Source organism: Hesperophylax consimilis, chromosome 25 (genome assembly GCF_061612785.1).
Source record: "Hesperophylax consimilis isolate HC1 chromosome 25, BYU_Hcon_1.0, whole genome shotgun sequence".
In the NCBI taxonomy this organism is placed as follows: Eukaryota; Metazoa; Arthropoda; class Insecta; order Trichoptera; family Limnephilidae; genus Hesperophylax; species Hesperophylax consimilis.
The window spans coordinates 11,894,143-11,919,923 of NC_142860.1; the positions used below are offsets into that span (position 1 = coordinate 11,894,143).

Consider the following 25,781-nt stretch of genomic DNA (forward strand, 5'->3'; position numbering starts at 1 on the left):
GGCCCGTGCTTCACCTACTCTAGCCAGCCCGACTCAAGAAAGTGCGAATGAGACAATAACAAAAAAGCTAGTTAAATATACGTTGAATTTGTGGCCACCAAATTCGGCTTTTGAAGCAAATAAAACTTTTTTCAGTGAAGATTCAAATTTTATTGTATAGTTCATTATATGCCTGAGACGGGATATGTGAGATTTTTTCAAAAAATATCTTCCATTTGGTCACAAAAAATTGCCAAAGATGCCTCGTAAAATCATGTAAAATCGTCATCTTCTGGGGCCTATATTCTATAATTTAAGGCAAAAATCGAAAATCTGATCCATATGCGTACTTTATATATACCATGTCTTTTAACTTAAAAAAAATAAAAACCGTTTACTCTAGTATTTTAGCCGTAAATCCAAATTAAAATTTTGTATGAAACAGGCACCGCAGCCGTTCCTCTTAACACGGACTAATTGGCAGGCGCCACAGTGCGGCAATAAATTAGCATCGTGTAATATTATTATTTATTACCCACGTGGTGGGAACGTACACTTTGCTAGGGGAGAAAGAAAATGTTATATTTATAATAATAACGACTCTGACCTTTGAACTTTAAATCCGGGTATAAGATTATATGACAAGGACACATTGACCAATGGTGATTTATGTTTTCCCGATAAAACTTTTTTTGCCTAGGGGGAAATTTTATAATACAATCGACCCGCGTATAATAATAATCTGGATGCTCTTTATATACACTTGGAAATATTCAAGCAAAGGTGTCGAGATAAAGATATTATGCATGTATGTGTGCTTATATAAAATACATGCGGATATTTTTTTCCTGTATGATTTTTGTATGATACTAGAGTTTTGAAAAACTGATTTCTCAATTACAGATAGTGAGATAAAAATAAAAATGACCTCACGTGCTACATAAAATGGAATAATAAACATAGAGATTATTAATTTGATAGCAGATAGAGGCTGTTGTCACATTATTGATTAGTTTATTACATTTTCTACGTGTGATGAAAATATTTGCTGATAATCGCGTGTTTTAAAGATAATTCACATTCCTACTGGTAATAATTCCATTTGGACATTTATGACGTTGAAGTTTAATGGCATTTGAAAAACACGAACATTGCTAATGCGTTTTAAAATCATTGATATTGAATTAACCATTCCGTGCCCGAAGGTAAAAATTACGTAAGATCCGAAAGGGGGTCACTAGGATTCCCCATAACATCGCGAAGAGACCCCTTTATTTTATTATTACTTTTGCTCTTTCCATTATCACTCAGTTACTACTTTGTACCTACGTGGTAGTAGTAAGTCGACATGGCCCATCTAAAACACACAGCAGTCAATCAATAGGTCTCGTAGTAAGCGTTCAAAGATGGTTTGAAATGGAGATACGTAAATAGGAATGTTGGAGGGAGCGCGGATATTAAAAAACGATAATAATTAAGCGAAAATATTTAATAAAACATAACTCGTTTGAAATAGAGCAAAACTCTCTCGATAAATGCTTTAGTTGCATTTAAAGATACACTGTGAATTTTTCATACCTATAACATATCGTCGCTGTGAAATCAAACCGGCATATCTGCAAAATGCTTGTTTTTCACCAGAGCGCTTTAAAGATTTCGCATATGATATTTTCCTTTTTACGTCCGTTTGGTTCACCTCAATGCCACCTTATGAATGAATAAAATTTAGACGAATACTGCTTATTGAAGTAGTAGTTGCAAATAAATCGAAAATTGCTTAAATTAAGAGTAAAATGCAGATATGCCAGTATGGCTTTAAAATCAGTGTAATATTTGCATTTGTGTCACAGTGGCTTCTTCTTTTGGAACCTGTTTAAGGTATAAAAAAAGACAATGTTGTCAATGAAAAAATAATTTATTGCTTCACAATTTTTTTTATAAACAATTAACATAATACTGCTCTTTCCTTTGCTGGTAACTTCAAAGTTTCCCAATCGTTTATGGAAATCTGAATTGACGGTATTATCCCGGCGGTAACTAACTTTAGGATACCATTTTTCTTCTTCTCATCAATAGTCTCTTGGAATAAGCGTGCATCAGAACAGGATTCACGCTCCCATTGCCCCGTTTATTCCTTTTCTTCGCCTCCTCCCAGGCATGTGATCCGTAGGAGGTTTTGAAGTAAAAGTTGCCGTCGTAAATGAGACAAACATCACACTGATCTTTCTTCAGTGTGAAAGTTTGTATGACTTGAAAAAACCTCTGTACTGGTAGTAGCTGATTCCTGCAAGGTTTGACTCCTTTCTTTCTGTTATATTAGATAATCTCTGTGATCGGCGATAGATTTTCCACCATCGATATACTCCCGAGAACTTTGAGATCTGTAGTAATGACTAGGAACACTTGCGTTTACAGTTGTGGCAAGGAGGCTTCATGCTTCGTTGGTTCACTCTTCCACGGGTTTTAGACTCGTATTCCTCACCGCAGTTTCGCATCTTTCAGTTTGCTAAAGTTTTTTTTTTACATTTGCCTATTATAATTTATTTTTTTAACCGGGAGAAATTTTACCCGGGTCAGACATTTTGGCATATATGCCGGTTTGTTTTAGTTGAGGCTGCTATAAACGCTTTTGTTAAGTGCAAACCGGATTATCTGCCAATAAGTCATACAATAAGTCATATTTGGTAGTAATAAAAATGTACTATTGTGAGATAATCCAGTTTTACTTACATGATGGACGCATTTCCCCCTTGAAAGTTTTGAAGCAACTGGCGTATTGCGGAATAGGTCTGTCTTCTGCTAAAAAAAATGGCGATTCACGCGTAAATGCATACCGGCCCAACGCCATCTGACAGATTTTTATTCAACTATACGACATGCCGGTTCGACATAAAAATAGAAGGGAAAAAAAGAAATTTTTTGACACCAATAACTCAAAATCTCCATTTTTGCATATATGCCGGTTTGATTTCACAGCGACGATATCAAATAAGAGAATAAAACTAGTACCTATTTAATAATTTTCAAAGCTTACTTTGCGATTTTTTTCTATCGATGGAATTTCATATAATTACCGTTTCGGCATAGCAAATGTATAGATATTATCTTAAAACACTTTTTTTGGAACTTTAAAACTTAAAGATTACTTATAAATCTATAGAATTTAGGAAGGGGGGGTGGCTTAAGGCGATGCCATACGTAGTAATGCAAAATCACGTGTTAAGGTTTGAAAATTTGGTCGCCTAGAAATGTTTCAGATACTTTAATTAAATACTGCGAGTAGAATACATCTTGGCCTTTGAAATAATCGAGTATTTTTTAGATAAGTCTTTTTATAAGCCCAGAAAAAAATAAGAAGGCCTATAAAAACTACTTTAAAGTTTAAAATCTCCTACTTACGAACCCATTTTCGGTTATGATTTTACTGTATAATGTGGCAAATTAAGTTATTTATAAAATGATCGAAAAAAATTAAATATTTATGCCTGAACATCCACAAAATAAAATAAAAGGCACCTTTTGGCCATGTTTTTTTCTTGCATAAATCAAAACAGGGGGATGGCGTTAAGCGGGAATTTAAACCTTATTGCCATCTACGTAAGGGTAGTTAATAGCGGTTCAATTTAAAATATTACACGACGTAGTGCATCGCCTTAACTAATGATTACCTAAATTATAGAGTGTATGTGATGTAAAAAAAACTTAGATATCGCACAAAACTCTTGTTTGGGCTACGTGTATTACCCCCTTTGGAACGGGAGTGATAGAAAAGGTCCGAGAATGTTATTAGAATTAGTGAATTCACTAAAGTTTGCTTGATTTATCATATCATGTAATAATAAAAACGGCAATTTGTTTTCTCTCCACTTTCGTTACAATCAATAATACGATCTATATTTTTATCATAAATTACGTGCACGTCAGTTGTTCTAAAACATATATCAGTAGAATCGTAGATTTCGCTTAAAACCGTTTACTTTTTGCCGGTTGTACGTCGATTTCGAGAAAATTAATAGAAAGGAGCAATTAGTTCCAAAAAGAAAATAGCAATGTTGGTTTTTACCTCTCCAAAAGATTCCAGCAAACATGGATTCTATTCAGAACTTCGCAATCACTTACCTGAAACAAAAAGATAAATCAAATAAGTACATTTTATAAATCAACAAAATTAATTAAAGTATTACTTCCATACACAAGCAAATGCTTTCAATGGAAGAGTAGTAAAAAAACCCAAGATGTAAAATGAATTATGTACCATGTAAACTTATTATTAAAAATAAAAAATAATTCCAAAAAAAAAAAAAAAAAAAATTAGAAGCAAAATAATAGGAAATACATTAATTACGTTTTTAGAACAAAGAATGCTGGAGGATTTTGAATTTCTAACTTTTTTTAGATTAGCTCCACACAGGAGGTCCTGAGGAAAGAAAAATTCCCTCAGGGCCTGTCATCTTTGGGTATGCTGTGTGGAGGGTCTTTTTAGGGAAAGGAAGGAGAGAAAGTTAAAAGCGGTGCATGGATATGAGTTGAGAGAGTCCGGCTGGAGATGTAAAAAGGTCTCCCTCAACTAGTCTCACCCGACCCGCCACGCAGAGGTGGGCAAAAGCATTGTCCGCAAAGACCTAGACAAACCAAACCTCACCCCATGAACCCGGACACCCTGATAAGTCTCCAAACGTAGCGAACCACTTGGGGTGACCTATGGTAGGGGTTTTGGTTATCCTATAAATGGTTCCCAGAGCGGCACAAAATATTAACATGACGGATAGAATACTAATAACGACTTTTTACTAAGCTGGAGTGTATGATTTAAGAATTCGACTTTCTCAATGTTGTAACTGACAAATAATTATTTATTCATGTTTTTTATTTTTTTATGAAATAATCCTGAAAAATATTTATTGAAAAGACTGAAATTTACAAAAAAAAACTAATATTTTCGGTTACTAACACATCTATAATTTATAAATTTTACCACTGAAAAGCACGAGACCCCCTGCTATTAAGCAATACAGAAATACTGCCCTGTCTCTTCATACATATTCAAATCGCAACTGAAAAGACCGCTATAATTATTAGGGCACAAGTCGGTGGTGGCATGTTCATTCGGATCTAATTATTTTTTCTATAATTATTACTCATTCAGTCACAACAATGTAGGGTGGTTACCTCATCAACACAAAGTAATAATTGCATTTTCTAGTGTCTATTTCAAGATGGATTATATTCAATTCCAGGAAAAACATCTGGACACAAACGAATCAAATTCCAAAATTGAACGTCACCATCAAAGATAAATTAAAATTAACTCTATTTATTACCCACCTACAATTTTAAAGATCTGAAGTGATTTTATTACGAGTGGTTTTCGCTTTCGAAGTTCATGTAAGTGGCTCAGAGCCAATGTTACCTATGCAACAATAATGTTAAATGGAGATAATAAAGTACAGGGAAACATGAAATAAACAGAGGTAGGCGTTTCAAAAGACAGACTTAAAGAATTTACACCATTGTAGACACACTAGATGTTAAAATAACATTGCTTTTGAGCACTTAAATTCAACAATCTTCACATATTTAAAATAAGCATGTTTTTATGAGTTAAAAGAAGAAAAAATATTGACTCACGTTTAGCGTACTTTTTAAAATATTCTCAATAGAGAGCTAAAAAGTGACCCTAAAATGTTGGTAATTTACCTAAAAGTATATTAGCAATATAAGCACAGATTAAACGAGGAGTTATAATAATATTTAAAAGATATTATAATTATATTGTAGCATGATGGGTGCTCGGGCCAGTTATTGTTGCAAAGTATTTGGTTCTGTTGTTTCCCACCCGCGTCCCGCGCCTTTTACCTACATGAGTCAGTTGTTTAAGTATCGCGCCGCCCGCAAGTACAACCGCTTTCCGCATAACCTATCTTGAGTTATTAAAACCACCGCGCCGCGCTATAAACGGCAAATGTTATACCGCAAAGAACGCCGTGAAAAGTGCATAAAAATAGCAATCTATAACGCATTGAACCATTTCGCAAATCCAATATCACTATTCCCTTTCCTTGACCTCCTCCAATACTAACAATTACCTTACCGGTGATTAAAGCAGAGCAAAGTGGAAAGGTGCCGACAGCTTGAAGATATTGGTAAGTCGATCAAACAATATCACAAAATACCGCAATTACAGTCCATTCACGCCGCAACAGTTTTTAAACTGCAGTTATCTCTAAATTGTATAAAAAAGTTGTTATCCGCGACTTGTTCGTGCGCTTAGTCCTTTTAAACCACGCAACGGTTTTCACTATCATTAGAGAATTTCTCCCGGAAGGTTTATACATATAATACATGCATAAACATTTTATGGTGGAGAGAGATTCAAATGTCTTTCTAACCTACTGCTTCTCCAAACAAAGCACCACGAAACATGTTTATGTTTAAATCTGATTTATTGCGAATCCCACTGGATATGTGTAAGATGGTGACCGGATAAATCATCACAATGATAATTCATCACATATTTAAAAAGTTATATAAAATCATGGAAAGTGATGAAACAAAAACTTTATTAACTGGGGGTTAAGTAGGTTGGGTTAGGTTAGTTTGAAAAATTTTTTTTTCGTCGTTTCTAATGACTTTATATCACTTTTTAAAAGTGTGTTGAATTGTCACTGTGTTGAGTTATCATGCAACCGTGTAAGATGTAGCTTTACCAGACTGCATTAAGCATCGCGTCACTACGAAACACTCCATTTTCCGTTGAATTACATCAATACCTTTCTCCATCACCGGAGAAGTAAAGAAATAAAATAGGTAATTCAGCCGACATTGTCCGTAATAGAAAACTGGAGAATCAGCCAACCAAGAAGAGGGGTCTATTAGATAAATTAAATCGGCTTGTAGTCTGTACGTTTCAGGAATACACAAGTCGAAAAAGTGTGCATTCTTATTGTGCCTTATATCACCACGAATATACGAAATAAGCACAAAAATCGCTAGGCAAATGGAGTTTACAAATTGTCGATTTTAGTACAAAAGTGGTTTTTATTTATTTTGTGAAAACTTTTATTAGAAAGAAAAAAAATCGAAGTAAACTGTCACAGATAATCTTAGCCATAAAATAATATGCGTTCATATATTTGTAAAGACAAACGCTTATATTTTTTATAAAGTACTTAAGACTTTAATTGTAATTTACTCGAGGGAAAATATAGGGAAAACTATAATTTATTCCAAGCCTTTTTTTATTAATCGTAAGGTAAACCGATTCGTAGTAAATATTAATCGAAAATAGTCATTAAGCTGCGCCTTATCTAAAACGGTTCCATGATAACTCAACACAGTGACAATTCAACACACTTTTAAAAAGTGATATAATGTCATTGGAAACGATGAAAACAAAATTTAAACATAACCTAACCTACTTAACCCAGTTAATAAAGTTTTTGTTTCGTCACTTTCCATGACTTTTTAAAGATGTGATGAATTATCATTTTGATGAGTTATCCGGTCACCATCTAAAACAAAGGTTTGTAAAGTACGTAAAAACAGTGCAGACAATCTAAGTGCAAATTATCGGAATTCTAAGATAAGCGTACATTAAGCGATAAATGCCCGAGAAGGCGGAAGACAAAAATGCCTTCATACGCCATTTGCAATTTAAGTGGAAATGTCGGAGAAATTTATGATTAATGAGAAAAATATTTTTAGTTTTATTTATTTAAGACTAGGAATCTTAAAAAGAAGAATAAACAACTATCATTCAGCCGCGTTCGTGAAAAATGACCTTGTGATTCAATGGTTATACCGCATAGGAGTCCCAACTGCTCCCTCCTAACCGGAGCCAGTGAAGATATGATATCCCCAATTGGGTATGTTGCGAGACCGAAGGGAGGGAAGGAAGGGAAGGAAGGGAAGGAAGAGAAGGAAATGGGAAACTCTGAATAGTGTTCTTTCACCAGGGCGATACTGAGAGTATCTACCACTCTGATACCGGACCGAAGTTAGAACCTCTACTAATGATGGCAAAAAAGATGACCGAGAAAAGGCTGTGCCTAAGCGTACCCACCTTTCGGGTTTTTTGACGTTTCATACAACGGATTTCTTGCTTTGTAGTTCTAGTATTATTTATTACTTATAAAAGATACCTTGCAGGTAAACTGAGGATCACAAAAGAAGATGTTAGGAGGTCTGTTGAATCTTCTCCGCAAAGCACATAACATAAGAGATTAAAGGTAAGGACACACAAGGCATTTGTACGCAACTTAAGTATGCAATTACTACTAGTGTTCTTGAAGGTTCCATGATAACTCCTCAAAATAACAACTCAACACACCTTTAAAAGGTGATATAGTCATTAAAAGTGAAACTATTTTAAATAGTTCATATGTAACCTATTTAACCTATTTTTTTTCATCACTTTTAATAACTTATTAACACTTTTTATAGGTGTGTTGAATTGCCATTTTGATGAGTTATCCTGTCACCGTTCCTGAAGCATCTATTTTCATAGGAAATTGTGTGGATTGTAAGTTGTCCTGATGTATGCATGCGTTGAGTACGCGGGTCCAGTGTGTTTTTGTCGAGCTGGCGGCCATAATACACTATATTATAATGTATTCCCAAGCAACTGTTATATCGTAATTCTGATGGAGCCTCGGTGGGCTTAGTAAATGTCGTGCATTCGTGTGGGTCAGGCCTCCTTCCCTTTGATGTTCACAAAGCGAGTAACCCCCGAGGAACGGTCCAATATTGTGTACTCTGGATGGACTCCACTTTTGTACAAATGACAAAACTGGAAATACGTCACAGTAACAAAAAAATCACATAACCGAGGTGAATCCGAAAAAATTTGTTGACGTTTTGTGGATTTTTAAAAACCTCAACCACTATATCCGACAGCATTCATTACAAACATTATTTTTTCATTGTTATTGAAGTCGGTGGTTTTTTTTATTTATTAACCAATATACATATAATACAAAATTAAACAATATATATAATATAAGTGGTAACAATACCTCCCTAATTGAGAAATTCTCGTGGTTATTACCATATAATGCCTAGTTGACACAAGAACAGGAAAAATATTGTATTGTCCCAGCTCCGGACCCGTTTTCCTAGTGCGAACAGAAGTTTGGAGGATAGGACACCGAACCAAGACATTGTCCGCTATAATGATATGTTAGCAGAACTTGAATATGACTTTCACAGAACCCGAAAATGAACGTTGAAATTTGGTGAATTGTTTAAATTCTATCCCCATCATTATAATGTGGTATGCTGAATAAATCATTCCATCTGATGTGGCGTTCGGGGCAAAGAAATGCAATCTTTTCTAATATATGAACCAATAATTATACAGTTAAATTGATGATAAATATAAAATTAAGATAGATGATTATTATATTGATTATAATATGAAATGTTGAGGTTGAAGGAGATGGGAAAGTGAAAGGTTGGGTAAAAATTAATGCGACAGGTTTCTGCCCATTGTACATAAAACCCCTGCTTTATATACCCACCCCAGTTTTAAGAGGTTCTACTTCAATTCTATTAGGAATAAGAAGTACGATTTCTTTATAAAAAATATTTGTTTCGAGGGTCCTCCAAGAATAAAGCGACCCGCCATTTGAAAAGACGGAATCATATTCGCAAAATAAATTCGATTTGGGATCTAATATAAATGGTGAACATAAAATGCTGGTCTGCGGAGTTTTATTTCCGGTTGTTAGACATTTTTTCTGAATTCTTGACAATTTTAATAAATTTCGTATAATCATCGTCACGATTTTAAATACAATTTAATGAAAATAAAACAATTACATACTTTGTTTATAACCACGAAATTATATTTATTTGTTTCCTATAACCGACGGGCTTCGATTAGTACAAGCATTAGGGTATAAAATTAAACTGTTTACTTTTGATTTTATGCCTCTTACTGTACTAAGCGAAACCGGTTGGTAATAGAAAATTAAATAAATAAAAATTTGTGGTTATAAACAACTAAATTGTTTTATTTTCATCAATATGTAAAACCACAAAGTGACTGCTAAATACCAGATATAAATATTATTTAATCGTCGTAGGTTTCATAGGTTTTGCGACACTTTAACCAAAGGCGATAGTTCACGTAGGCAGCGCTATAAATTAAGATATTCGTAAATATTAAATATTTCTGGTAATGCACAGACCCAATGTCTGTTCTACGGGTATTTTAATGGAGCCTAATCTAAGGAGCTAGCAGCATTGATCCCCGGTGCACGTTCGTGACACTCGACGAACACAAGCGGAACACCCGTCCACAGTTGATGTTGGCTTAATGAGAACTTTCTTTGACTCTTTTTTGTGTAAGACAGCTCGTGTGTGGAACGAGCTACCGGCATCTGTTTTTCCTCTTCATATAATCCAGATCTTTTCAATAAATCAATAAAACCCATCCTAGAGCCCCTAACTTGACCCACCTCACAACGCTGCCTAGCCTAAACCTGGTGGCGACATAGTTCCCTCCCTTACACTAAATTAAAAAATGAAAATAATGATAAAACCAGGTAAGGTTGGGTTGCACCTAAATGATTGTACGTTTGTAATTGAAGTCGCATTGGTGTTATTTTCATCTGTAGGAAAATGTTTGTTGATGATATTCCCGCACAAAGAGAGCGGAGCATCTCATTATTTTGTATAATTGTACTGATGAGATGGGAGGTGGGGGGGAATCTCGATTCAATCATTGGTCCTTACACAGCATTTGGGTCAGGGGGAGATCAAACGACTCTCAGGTGCTGCGCTAATAAACGCCACAAGTTCGAGTTAGAAGACAGCAAATGGGAAATTACCCAGATCGCAAAATCACATTTGAATAATTAAAAGCTGAAAACAAGCTAAATTCCGGGTCCGGAATGTACAGCTGAGTAGCAGTGGACCTTTTGCCAATGTTAGGGGTGCGCAAGGAACAAAGCAACCGCAAGCGGCGGTTAGCACTGTTTGCGGTTGCTTCGTATCTTTCCCATAATTCGCGGCTCGACACGCAAATTTTGTCCCGTTAATACGTAGCATTATAAAGAAAAATATAATGTGCCGATGTGTAAGAATCTATTGAAAAATTGTTATTGATTGAGCAGAAAAGGCATGAGAGTGATAGCCTCTACTCACGATCGTGTACAGAATCGTGTTCTTCGTATATCTACTCTCTCCTGTCAATCAATCCACATAAACGTAAAATGAATGAAGGGCATTTTCGACAAAGTTTGTTTATTGCGTTTTTGCCGTGTCCCACGATTTAAATTGTTTTTTTTTTCATAGTTACGTATTGTAGAATATTGGCAGTGACAAATTTTTGAACATCCAAATTTATTTATTTATTTTTATTTAGTCAGTTAAATACAACTGTCGTACCTGCATACATTCACCATTTCCACCATCAATTATTAAACAAAGTCTGACTTCGTATTTTATTTTAGGTACCTATGTAAGATTAATTTTGTAGTGTCTTAAATATCTTGTAAAGATATACGTATTTCAAACATTGAATTTTTATTTTAAAATAAGATTATTTATCACCTACTCACAATCGCTTGTTTGATACGATTTAACACATAAATGTTCATTGAACTTGAATAATTTTACGCGTTACGCAGAAATATTTCCCATCACGCATATAGTATTATTAGAAAGTTTAATTAATCATTAGAGAGTTAATTAAGAACGTTTAATTATTAAATACATAGTTAATTATAATTCTTAAAAATTAGACACACCTTTCAGCACTTGTTGCAGTAGGTAGAAGTATTTCAAATGTTGTCAGGGTTCTTGTTGATTAGTGGTGCACTTTATCATAGGATTACTTTGGAATAAGAGGGGACTGCTGGCGAGTGTGCCAAACTATTTCGAACCAGTTTGAACCACAATCATATCTATGCACACAAACAATGAGACGTGCACTCTCTTCAATTATTTGCGTTTACTTATCGTCTGGAGATTTTTTTCAACTAGCGCAGTTATCCAAGTAGGAATAAAATTTTCAGCAAGTGGTAAATATTTAAAATAAATACAAATAATACATATGTTTATGAGCAGAGACGACTCATTAAACTTGTCTTACGAGAGCAATCAATGCATCCAATTCGGAAATGTCAAACAGGACGAATCTGTAATAAATCAAAATAATACCTAATTTTTAAATACGAAACCAAAAATCACTTTTTACTGGCGCTCAGTAAAAAGAGTACGAGTGAAATAATTCGCAAGCCGTATAGAGTTGCCGGCTTCCCTTCTTCGGCGATGATGTTGCTGTAGCCAGTACAATTAGTACTGGCGGTAGCTTTAAAGGGTAGAAAATCTAATCTAAACGAAATTTTAAAAATTTCAGGTGACACACAAAAAAAACAAACTTAAGTAATTTCTAAACTATAATTAACTTAGTTTAGTTGATTGACGCTTGAGCACATGGAAAATTTACTGTGTAAATTTTCACCAATGTACTAACTTAAGTATAAATTATAAAAAGTCGGTATGTACCGTTATTTAATACTCTCAGATTATTACTAAGAACATGTTGCCTCAACCATATAACGCGGTTAGCGTCAAATTATCAGCCGAGTGGTCCAAAGAGTTGGGTTCAGATTTCCCACCCTGGCGTCACGGGTTCAATCTTCCGTTTATAATAATGGAAGTAAGAGAAATTCATACACGTTAGGTTATTCGTACCCTCGGAATGTTCGTCTTTCTCAAAAAAACAAATAAAATGAATTTTAGAAAATTGAATGAGTAGTATGTAAATTTAATTGGAAAAGAAATTGAAAAAAACGAATAATAAATGTTTCTCAGAGCAACTGTCACAGTTCTGGTTGGCAGCGCCCAGCCCGCAGCGAAGGGAGCGCAGAGCCTGCCGCGTGCTTCGGGCTCAGCGGACGGCAGGTCCAAGCTGTTTAAGGCCCGGTGGGCGGTAGATCAATAACGTGTCACCGGGTCGGGTCACTTCGGATGCGTAGGTACAGACTACAATCCGAGTCTTGTACCGTACCGTACAAATATAACTACATTGACGAGTATACCGTGGGATCGATTCTAGAAGACGAGATACAAGAGGTGTTGGAAATTGATGATTTATTTTGTGAATACCGCACAAGAGTCCCACACCGCTCCCAACCCAAAAAGGCCGATTTGCCAACAGAAGAAATGGTGAAATATTAAATTTTTGAGAATTAATACCCAAGAATGATTAATTATTTTGTGCAATTGTATCAGCAGAAAAAAACAAAAGAAAGTTATAATAATTAATCTGAGTTTGCACGCGAAACTCTCGCGTAAAATATTATTGATAAGTGAAAAGAATTAAATCAGAAACACGACCATATCCATAAATCACGCTCATATGAATAAAAAAAACATATTGAATGGTACATTCATTCAGTTTTAAATACGTTTTTGATTACAAATATCTATTGAACACTTTCTTTTCACACGTCCATTTATAATCTTATGAAATGCATTGAATAATTTGTAATTACATGTGAATGGACCGATTCAAAATAACTTGAGTTTTTTTTATAACTTAGTCAAAAAAAGCAAGATTTCTTCGTTCAGGGTTGGACATAAAAGCAACAACCGCTATTGTTTCTCTAACTGCACTGTAACACTGAAACACAGCAACGCGTGGCGGGGTACAGCTAGTAATTAATAAGATTGATGGCAGCGGTACTGTTTATTCATCGAATAGCCAACCTTGTGGAACCATTTCGATGAAGAAAAGTCATAAAATATATTAACTACAGATTTATTAGCTATTTAACCAGGGTAACTTTAAGTGGTAGTTTGAAACAGCGAGCGCCCCGTCCTAGTCGCCGATAAGGGTTTTAAATCATCTGAACGTCGTAGTTTTATCGACTCTCCGCTTTCGTTTGGATCAACAATGTTACGATTCATCTAGACTAAATGCAGATGGTAAACAGTAGTTACTTTGGGCTTACTCCCACTCGTTGTAAACTGAACATTGAGTCTTATCTACTCTTGAGACGGAATCACCATCACAAAAAACAAATCAATTATTGTGTCAAGAAGTCAAATGATTATTATTTTGATTGTTTTATTATAAATATCGTTCGTTATCTTATACAACATTTAGTTCATCCAATATAAATAAATACTAAAATTGTTGAGTTGCATTCCGAGTGAATACTATTGCCAGAATGCAACCAAAATTAAGATTTTTTTTTTGAGATTTGGTTTTTATCATCTTGGCGTCTCTGGCACAGTTTTGGGTCGGGGAATTGTATAAAATACGTTTTACAATGCTTTCTAATTAGATTAATGCATTAATTGTTACATACATCTAAGAATACCCTAATGTTATTTTGAATTGATTGTATTCATTGGAAATACAGAACTTTTCAGATTATGGGAAATCTGTAATTAGTATAAAACAATGTCGCTCTACACGTCTGTCTGTTTGTGCGCTCAGTTATACTAAACTACGCAACGGATTTTGACAGGGTTTTCACTGTCATTTAGAGAATTTCTCCCGGAAGGTTTATATATCGGTCGATGGCCGAGTTGACATCGCGTTTGGGTCCCACCCAGGCGTAGTGTGATCAATTCCTCTGGGTGAGTCCACCATCACAACACAAGCAATATTTTCAGCTTACTGTGGTGGTAGTAGGAGATTTTCAAATATTGTCAGGTTATTCGTAACCCGGGAACGTACGTCTTTCTTTAATTTTTTAAAAATTATTACATAAACATACATATTATATTTATATAAAGTAGAGAAAAGTAGGCAACGTCGGGTACACGTCTGCTTGTGTACTATATTATTCACCTCTACGGAGGGGTTAAGTTGGGCAGACATATTACTTTGAGCCCGTTGCCCCATGGGTTGGTAAGCAATCGACATAAACCGAGTGCTGAAAGACCCTGCGCAGAAAATTAACTTCGTACAATAACAGTCTGCAGGCAGTTCAGTGTAATACTTTTCCGCGCAGGGTCTTTTAACAGCATTTGGTTTACGTCGATTGCTTTCCGACCCGTGGGACGAAGGGCTAAAACTTCATTTCCGGACGTAAGTGCGATGAAAAACGCTATATTTTAGCAAAAAGATACGTCACTATTTGGCATATTGCGTACAAAATAAATGAATTAATTGAACGTTTGGTGTCTTTTGCAAAATATCGCTGCGGGTACACATGCAGTCGTATGTATATCCAGGCATGTTCACTTAATTCAATCTCTAATATTCCTTCACTTTTTGATATTTTTATTAATCGTACCACAATTTCAGTGTGTCACTCAATCGAAATGACACAAAATAAAAGACCTCCAGTATTTGGGCAATAACTGACTACAAGTTCCGTAAAATGAAAAGTTATCTGCCGAAAGGGAGAGAGAGTTCGACAACTAGCCCCACCCTCCCCAGCGATGCCTAAACAATATTTTCAATCGAGTTTGGCAAAAGTTTCAGGCAGCGCACTATGGTTTTACCAGTATGGGAGCATTGGAAACAATTCAAAATTTCAAATTACAGGGACCACTAAATTTTGTTGCTATATCTTGACGACACATCCTAGCGCATCTTTCCCCCCACCACCGAACTCGGCAAAATGTTTCGTCGCTGCGTACCACGTCAGTAAAGATCGGCTTCCAGAGCAGGCAAGACGTTTGTGTGAAAGTGCAACATTTATAATACAATATATAGGGAGTGATAACTTTGTATAACGCTTGCTGGCATATTTTTTTCAACATGGATCCAATACCTTCAGGTATGTACTAAATACGGAATGTTTTTTTTTTTCATTTTCTAATGTGACAAATTTGCGATATATTTTTTTAAAATATCTGGTCAAATTTGAAAAAAAATACGATAAATTCTTAAACAGTTAAGGTTATAGTTACATATTTCCTAGAATTTCGTAAAAGTGCTCATACACTTTTGTAGCTAAACTATTTTAGAATCATATTAAGAAAAAAAATCTTGCTACTTTTATGCCCCTTTTCGGTCCAGTAATTTTTCCATAATTTACTTACTATTAAATTTTTGTGCTTCATAAATATTATTTTTGTCACAGGTTCGGTTTCAAGGGATTTGTTCCTGAGACAAAGGGAGTTATTTGATATACTGATGAATTCAAAGTGCCAACAGATGGACAGACGATATTTATATTTGAAAAAAAAAACTTATAAACCTCACCAATTGCCCTAAAGAAGGGTTGGATAAACTCGGTAAAAAGATCGCGGGCTTCAAATTTCGCTTTAAAACAAGATGGATAATTGCTCGTCGAATTAAGGCTAAATTTGTGATGCAAAATAAAAAATGGCTTGAGACGCCTATCAGTTTTACATTATATGGGAAACAACATAGAAGCGGTCGCCCGGAAATACAATTTGAACAGAGTTCTGACCGATCCAAACGCTTAAAAACTAAAGATCTTCGGAAAAATTCACCTCTTTCTCATTTGGCGTTTGCAACAAAAATGAATTTGAGAGCTTCTGGACAACCGGTTGCATCAAAATTATTAGAAGACATCATTCGTTCACCTAGGCGTGCATCTAAGTACAGACAAGCGTACGAGGTATTCGAAGATACTCACTCTAGACGGATGTCTGGGGAGGAAGACCTCTCAACCATGGTGGAAGCCAAGCTTACAAAGCACCAGTACAGTGTCATAAGATCCAAAGATCCTGAAAGGTTTCCACCATACAATATAGTACTTGAAGCAAAAAAAGCGTGCTATCCAAAAAAAGAAGACATAACAATCACTGCTACATCTGCAGAAGTAACTGTTCAAGCTCTTTTGAATCACACTTCTGAACGTGTGATCAATGTGCAAAAAGAAATCATTTGTGGTTTAAAAAGTAAACAATCAAAAAATTTGCGGTTGATTTCAAAGTGGGGCTTTGATGGCAGTTCAGGGCATAGTTCTTACAAACAGATGTTCATTGGGACGCAAGCGGATGCGGATGATTCAAGCGTTTTTATATCTTCAATCGTACCCATATGTTTAGTATGCGGGAACTCTGACAATACAAACGTTGTGTGGCAGAATCCTCGCCTATCGTCTACCAGATATTGCCGCCCAATTAAAATAAACTTTGCCAAAGAGTCGACACAACTTGCGATTGCTGAAAAGAACAGAATAAGTGCGCAAATAAAAAATCTTACGAGTTCACCCGTGGCACTTGATGGAAAAATTATAATGGTGTCGCATGAACTCATCTTAACAATGGTTGATGGGAAAATTTGTAACGCCTTGACAGATACAGCTTCTACACAACGTTGCTACATTTGTGGTGCCAGTTCTAAAGAGTTTAATTATATAGATAAAATGTTAACAAGACCACATAAACCTTCAACCTTAGAGTTTGGTTTGTCAGTGTTACACTGTTGGATTAGACTGTTCGAATGTCTTTTGCATGTGGGTTATAAACTACCAATAAAAAAAAGGCAAGCCCGAAATCAAGACAAGGAAATTGTGGCGAAACATAAAGCTAATATACAAAAGGAATTCAAAAATCGAATGGGGTCATCAATGATCAAAAGTCGATCAGCCTAAGCCTGGTTTTGGAAATTCCAATGACGGCAATACAGCCAGGCGATTTTTCCGCAACGCAGATTTGGCATCAGAGATCACAGGCGTAGATAAAAAAAATTATAGAAAGAATGCATGTCATTTTAGTAACAATATCAAGTGGTTACGATATGAATATTGACAATTTAAGGAAGTTTTCTCTTGATACTGCTAAGTATTTCGTTAAATTGTATCCGTGGTATTATATGCCCCCTACTGTGCATAAGTTATTAATCCACGGGCCAGACGTAATATCGAATGCATTGCTGCCGATTGGCCAATTATCAGAAGAGGCTCAGGAAGCTCGGAACAAAGATTTAAAAAAATATCGCGAAAACTATTCTCGAAAATGTTCTCGAGAGAAATGTAATGAGGATATTTTTAATTTAATGTTAGTAACATCTGACCCTGTCATAACTAGTTACAGGAAACTCCCAAAAAAACAGTTAAATCGTTTTCCTAAGGAAGTTTACGACTTAATAATTCCTCCGAATATTCATTCTTCAAGTATTTTTAACACCGATGATGATGATGATGATTGTTCATCGTCTGCATCAGAATGTTAAAAAAGAAAAATTAAACATTACTCGGCCTGTATTTTCCAAGGATGTGGACTTTTATATTTTTAATTTAATTTTATCATTTTAAATTTTATATTTTTGTTAATAAAATGCAGAAATCACAGTAAAACTTACTAAAACCGAATATTTTTATTTTTTTTACCCATACCAAAAAATAATATCACCTTTTATTTCCTGTAAATCCGTCCTGTGAATTGTTTCCAAGTTTTGGGGTATTTGGAACCACTGTGCAGCGGCTGAAAAGTAAAGTTCCCGTCACTGTAAAGTTGGCGGGAAAGTTCCCGGGCGCAACCTGTGAACACGCGATGTGATTGTGTTGGGCATTGTATCGGCGGGGGTGTTGCAATATACTCGTACATACTATAATATACAGTTACACCAGTCTACACACTGTTACAGGGAGATGGAACTTTGGATGGGGGCTTGGCTTGTTGAATGGGTAATACAGAATACTTTAATAAGGATTATCAGAAATGCAGGAAATCTTCATAACGTATATTATCTATGTAATTATTTTATATTTCATATCACTTTTAGATTGTGCAAAAGCTGGAGGCACGATAACCAGTAGAAGTGTTTCAAAGTCAGGTAAAAAAATGGCTTGATACAAATTCACTAACATTAAATGATACAAAAACTAAATATATTAAATTCAAAATTTACAACAAACAGACAGATAAAGTCAATTCAAATCTAAACATAAAAATTCATAAAAATTGTTTAACCGCGAACCATGAAATTCCTTGCAACTGCCCAAAATTGATTGAAATTCAAATAATAAAATACCTTGGGATAATTATTGATCAAAACTTAAATTGGAACTCCCAAATAGAAAATGTGAGCAACAAATTAAAAAAACTAACCTATTTCTTCAAAACAATAAGAAAAATTTTAGATAAAGAACAATTAATTCAAATCTACTACGCATTAGCCCAATCTCGACTACAATATGGTCTTATCGGATGGGGAAGCTCATGCGATTCCACTATAAAACCAGTCCTCATAACACAAAAGGCAATTCTCAAAATTATACTTAGGATCCCCATCAGAACTCCTACCGACTATGTTTTTAAAACCCTGAATGTAATGACACCAAAACAATTATACGAAAAAGATATACTAATTTACGCATTCAAAAACCAGGACAACTTTACACAGACAAACTCAGACAGACTCACAAGATCCACATTACAACACATGTTACACCAACCTACAACTAAAACAACTTTTGGACAAAGAAATATGCAGTATTATTCTATTATAAAATTATTTAATGTCCTCCCTTTTGAAATAAAAAACATTAAAAAAATAACTGACTTCAAAAGAAACATTAAGAAATGGATTATGGATAAGGGAAGGAAGAATATAGATATAATTTTGCAACCCAACAAAGACTAAAGCTTATTTTTTCTCTAAATATTGTTTTTTTAATTTTCTATGTAGTATTTTAACATATGTACTTATACTATTTCAAACATATAACCATGTACAATGTGACCTTAGAACGGGGTACCCCAGTAAGGACACATTATCTTATATGAAAAATTGTTAAAAAAAAAAAAAGTAAATAAAAAAAAATAAAAATAATAAAAAAAAGCGTCGGGTTCCTTAACCAGGTGTCGCGGCTTCAACACTCCGTTAGCAACGTTCTCCATCATTGCACATTATTTTTATTTATGCATCTGGGATCATGTCTAGGATCTAGGCCAACATATATGTATATTATGAGGTATATGTAATATTTCTATAATCTACACGTTCAAAGATAGTGTTAATCTAATTATTTTATGAGAAATGAAGTTATGCTTTCAAATATGATGACGAATTATTTGTTTGCGCCCGTACATGCGCAAAATGAATATTAATAAATAGTTTTGTCAGTATAAAAACTCAATTCTTTCAAGAGAGGCATACAAATACAATATTGGATTGAATCAACAATAAATGGCTTTGAAATATTCGAATAACTGTCAAAGAATAAGACAATAATGTCATATTGTCTGTGACGCAATATAAACACAGTGACATAATATTTTATCTACCAGATATTAAGGTATATTACGAGAGTGTAATTATATATATATATAATTTAAAACTTCCGGCAACTAACAAAAAAACATTGACAAAAGCTCTTAAAAGATATTTCCTTAGCAGTTTCATTAATGACTAACACAATCTTTCTCTGGTACTCCATAATAACATCTGCGTTTATTTATTTTAATGTATTTATTTTAATGTTTTGTTAATTTATTTGCCTTGTCCTTTCTAATGTTGTCTTTCCCGAAATGAGTTTTATAAACTCATTGGGAATAATACATTATTACTTTGTTATCATTTTGTAATGTATTATCTTGTAATAAAATAAATAAAATAAAATATGTGGGTGTATATAAGTAGGTATACAAGTAAAATGCCAACAGACTACATTTAATATAATAAGTGTGGCAGATTGTTAATAACTTACGTGATTGCGTTAGTAATGGTATCTTTGGGGGTATTGTAAAACTGTTTGCCAGATGTTTAGATATAATCTGAAGCTTGTTGAATGTGTGATGGAAAAGATGACTGGAATGCCGGCTAATCTTTATCGTGTCTATGGGATGAAATGAGTTGTTGAATAAGCCGTGTGCAACGGTGAGCAATTGATTGTAAAAAGAGGCCATGGCATATCTTGGAGAAAATATGCGACTTTTACGTAATCTTGCTGCAGCTAAAAATCTCAAGCAATTTCTGACATTTGATTTATTAAAAATCGTCGCAGAAAACAGTTGGAATGTATCTGGTACCTTTGCCGAAAATACCCACATAATGACTATGTCTAATGTATTTGGCAGAACATGCAGACAAGCTGCCATCTGATACCTGGCTACTTTTTTAGTTAAAAACTACTGTAAGATCTTTAACTATCCCTCAGCTAAGTGGGGGAGTATGTATTACCCAAAATTACTATCCTTCTTATATTAGCTTAAATACCTAACGGTGACCGGATAAATCATCACAATGATAATTCATCACATCTTTAAAAAGTCACGGAAAGATATGAAACAAAAACTTTATTAACTGGGTTAAGTAGGTTAGGTTAAAAAAAAAAATTTCATCGTTTCTAATGACTTTATATCACTTTTTAAAAGAGTGTTGAGTTATCATGGAACCATCCTTGACATATCATTTTAGTATTTTACGCTTTTCTGAGCAAATACATAAGTTACCTTTAATAATTGAATGAATAATTGGGTTTTCTATAGTTTAAAAGCCCATAAGACAGAAAAATGCATGGGGTCGTCGGATGACCCACTTGATTACAGAAGTTTTATTTGGCATCTTGGCCTGAGTTAAAAAATATATAAATAATAAGTTTAATTTATAGAAACTTTATCCAACCTTACTTCGTTTAACTCCAAATTTTAACTTTATATTATTATGTATAATGATTTCCAGACGAAATTATGATATTTGGCCACAGCGCTGAACGGCGAAAAGAGCGATCTATGAAATTTATTTTTTGGTTCATCCGATGCGCGTTCGTCCCGCTGACGTAGAGTAGGTATTATCCGTGTATTATGGGGGCTTGAAACAATATTACATATTCAAATAATAATAATGTGCCCGAAATGTGTGTTTATTATATTGAAAGATTGGCATAATCGATTGTATGAACAGGTGAAAAAAATTACTTTGGGCAGGTTTCTGCGAAATTACGCACCAACATCAACGTAAAAACACAATCATCGCAATAATTTGCCAAAATCAAACAATGCTCCACCGAAACAGTTGTGTCAACAATAGAGCGCACGAGAGCAGGTCAATGGCTCGACGTGAATATAAGATAACCGAATGCAGAAATACATTTCAAATAAACAAAATCTAAATTTATATTATGGATTTTTCTTACAATATTTTACTTTAACAATTACAAAAAAGCGAAAATACGAGTCATACATACATACATGACAGCAATTGTTTGTATTGCTGTGAAAAATTAAACCTAATTTCATTAGACGGAGTTTAGTTATTAAATTTTTTTGATGAGAAAAAAGGCTCAGATGGCTCTGAAGCCAAATTGAGGAAGAGTAGTTATCTTTTTTAAGGCGTGGATCATTCGGAATTGGGTAAAATCATGCAGTCATGTAGATGGCGATAACGTTGAAATTCCCGCTTACCAGCCACCTGTTTTGATTTATGCAAACAAAACATCGCCAAGATATTTATTTTATTTTGTGAAGGCACAAATAAATAAGTGTGTTCTAAACAAACTTAATTTGCCACTTTATACGATAAAAGTATATCTGAAAGGTGGTTTGTAAATAGGAAATTTTACACTTTGAATCAGTTTTACAGGCCTGATTCTTTCTATTTTTCTGGACTAAAAAAAAAACTAAAAAGAAAGATAAAAAATTATCCATTTTTTCGAATAATCTATAATATTTCTGAGATAAAAATTTCAAACCAAAACAAATGATTTTTCATTACTTAGCCTTAATGGAGACATCACAGTGGACCTAATGCAGTTTGCAGGCGGTCTCGGTATTAATAATATAATAATCATTAATTTAACTAGAATAGTGCGGTGAGTGCGGTATCGAAGTAGCCAAGTTATTAATTTATGAGATATTTTCAGGCTTCAGCACCTACAACAGCCGTTCAACGTAAATGCTAATGACATCTGTTAATATATTCGTCTGCCGGCCGCGCAACTTGTTCCCGCGATAGTTCGTTTCGCATAACTAAAGCGTACAATAGTAGTATAGTGTTTCCACAATGCAGGCGGCCCGATTTATGGAAATACGTGGTACATACACTACCCAAGTACAATAGAATAGTACAGACTGCAGGCGGAGATATAAACTGGAAGTATGTCGGTACAGGCGGAGAAATAAACTGCAAACTGATAGACATCGTCGTACTCCGTACGTACAAGATGCATACCAGCACAATCCCGCAAGAAATAAAAATAGGGACACGGCGCCGGCTTGCGTATAGATTGTCAACTGAGTCTATTCATTATTAATCTGTCTGTGAAAGAGAACCAGGGGTCAAATATGGAGTACCTATTTTTATAAACACACATTAGTTGAATTTAAACTCGGGTAAGATAATCTAGGAACTGGTCATAATTACTTAGAAATATAAGTTAAGATTCTCAGGGCCAATAGAATTATTGTTAGGTGACTTGTGGGGTGGTATTAATAATGGGGTGCTGCATTTTCTCTTCCTTCTTGAGTCAACGTTTCGTAAAGACTTCTAAATAGTATCCGTCATCAAGACAAATGTTAGGCTAGACAGACTTTCTATGTTTACTGACAAGTCGACTCTCTAGTTATCCGTTTTTTTAATAAATCCCTTCCTACAGGCCCTTCCTTAATCCACCTCTCACGCTGCCAACCGGGTGGCGATATAGTCCCACTGTCTGTTCAATGAGCAGACAGGAGCGCTTTTGCGAGGTATCATAAAAAATACAATGTATGGGGCCCAAGTCTCATCTTTAAACGCTCGTTACCGTGATGCTTTAACAAATTTTAATAATATGTAGGAACAGTCAAAATATGCTATTAAAAGTCACGGTAATGCGAGATAAAATATAGAAATAGGTAACTGAATACTCTCTTAACTTTCTCGAATTCGTTCATTAGCAAAATTCTCTAATATCGTGAATTTAACAGAAGAGCTGTAACCGGCAGGTTTATAGTATTTAGGGGAAAATTCAATTTATAAATAAAACTGTGTTATAAATAATATCCTCCGTGAAGTCCCGGTTACAAATCATGGTAATTGGAGAGCCGAGTGATACATTAAAATACATATAGAGAGAGAGAGAGAGAGAGTAGGTGCCAGCATAACACGTTCGCTAAAATTGGGTCGATTTTTTTAGCGACTCGCGAAACACAACATAAATACAATGGCGGCTGAATGATTGGATAATGTTCGAAGCGCCAACAAACACATACAAATTATTATATCTACAAGTGGGGCTTATCGATTCTAATGTAGACATTGATATGAATTTTGTTAGATTAGCCATCTCCATTGATTTAATGAAGGCTTTATTAGAAAAGGTTCTGATGTGTTTCCTCCATGACCCACTCACTTTTTTGTATAAAGAAATTTAAGAACAAACAAAATTTTAACAGGGTAAAATAACGGTTCATTCGATCCGAACGATGGGACACGCACGTTCCCTTTGACAAGTTTTTATTTGACGAAAAAGTTCGTAGATCTCTCCAGAGCTCATTATCAAAATAGAAGAACAAATCAGACCGTTAAAGCTTCAATTATCTCAGAAAAGTGGTGTGTCAGATCTTGCCGTTAACCATTACCCATTTTAGAGTAGTATGGTGCAATCGCACTACCTAATATTAATAAAGCGCCCTTGAGATCTCATCATGTCATAACTGTTCTGCGTCAGACGGAACTTCCGTTGTTCCGAGTGACCGGTAATTCGTTTCTTGGCGTCATAAATATTAATTATAATGAAAAAGGAGCAATATGCAAGTAATAATGATGGCAAAAACCCTTGAATTGGTATAATATGAAGGTATGGGATAGCCTGTGTGTGCTTCAAAGGCGAATCTAGTTAATTCTGTACCAAAGGTTGAAGCTGAATAGGTACTCGACATCACTCGGCACTGTGCACAATAATAATTGCCACGAATGATCGGCTTATACAGTATCAATAAAGTATCTGCGGTTACGTCACTCGGCTAAAGGGAGACTATTATTGGGCCTCAGCAAGCAAATACCTCCGCAATGTGCACAATGTGGAATAATAAGCCGTCTATTGCAATACATACGTGCGTACTAGACATACTACAGGGTTTTCCAATAAGAGGTGTTATTTTGAATAGCCCGCTATTTAGGTAGATGTTACTTTTGAAGCTGTCATTTTTTGACATTTGACAAGTAGAAACTACACCATTAATAAAAATGGAACGATACACGCTTCAACAACGCATTGAAATTATTAAAATTCACTTGAGTGAATCAAATGCAAATCATCTCGAGTTATGAGGCCCATTTCCACCTCGGTGGCTTCGTCAACAAGCGAAATTGTCGCATCTGGGGCTCGGAAAACCCAAGAGTTATTGTTGAAAAGCATCTCTATCCTCAACGTGTGACTGTTTGGTGCGGTTTATGGTCCGGCAAAGTCATTGGACCTTAATTTTTCGAAAATGAGGCTGGAGCAACAGTTACGGTGAATGGATTGCGCTATCGAGAGATGATTAATGATTTTTTATGGCCGGAATTGGATGGTATTGATCTGGACAACGTTTACTTTCAACAAGACGGCGCTACGTGCCACACAAGCAACGAAACCATTGATCTTTTACGATTTAATATCAAAATAACACCTCTTATTGGAAAACCATGTATACAGGGTGTATCGGCACGTACCCGACAAACTTTAACCAGCTATTCCTTAGCATATTTGGAGTAAAAAATCTTATGTGCACTTTGTTGTCCGGTAACGTTTTTTTTTAATAAAAAAATTACTATTCATATTTTCACCACATGTCACCACTGTTTTATCCTTTGTCAAAGTTTGAAAACCCATCTGGCAAATATTTTATTCGAATTCCGTTGAATAATGCACGTGTGTACCTATATTGGCGCACTTTTACAATCACAACGAAATGGCACGGCACCATTCGTCTCATTTTTAACTATTATT

General features: G+C 34.9%; 1 protein-coding gene across 7 annotated transcripts in view; it reads right to left on the minus strand.

Moving 5' to 3' along the window:
- Window positions 1–25,781, minus strand: part of CtBP (C-terminal binding protein) — a 250,706-nt gene that overhangs the window by 155,241 nt on the left and 69,684 nt on the right. The window lies entirely within an intron of this gene.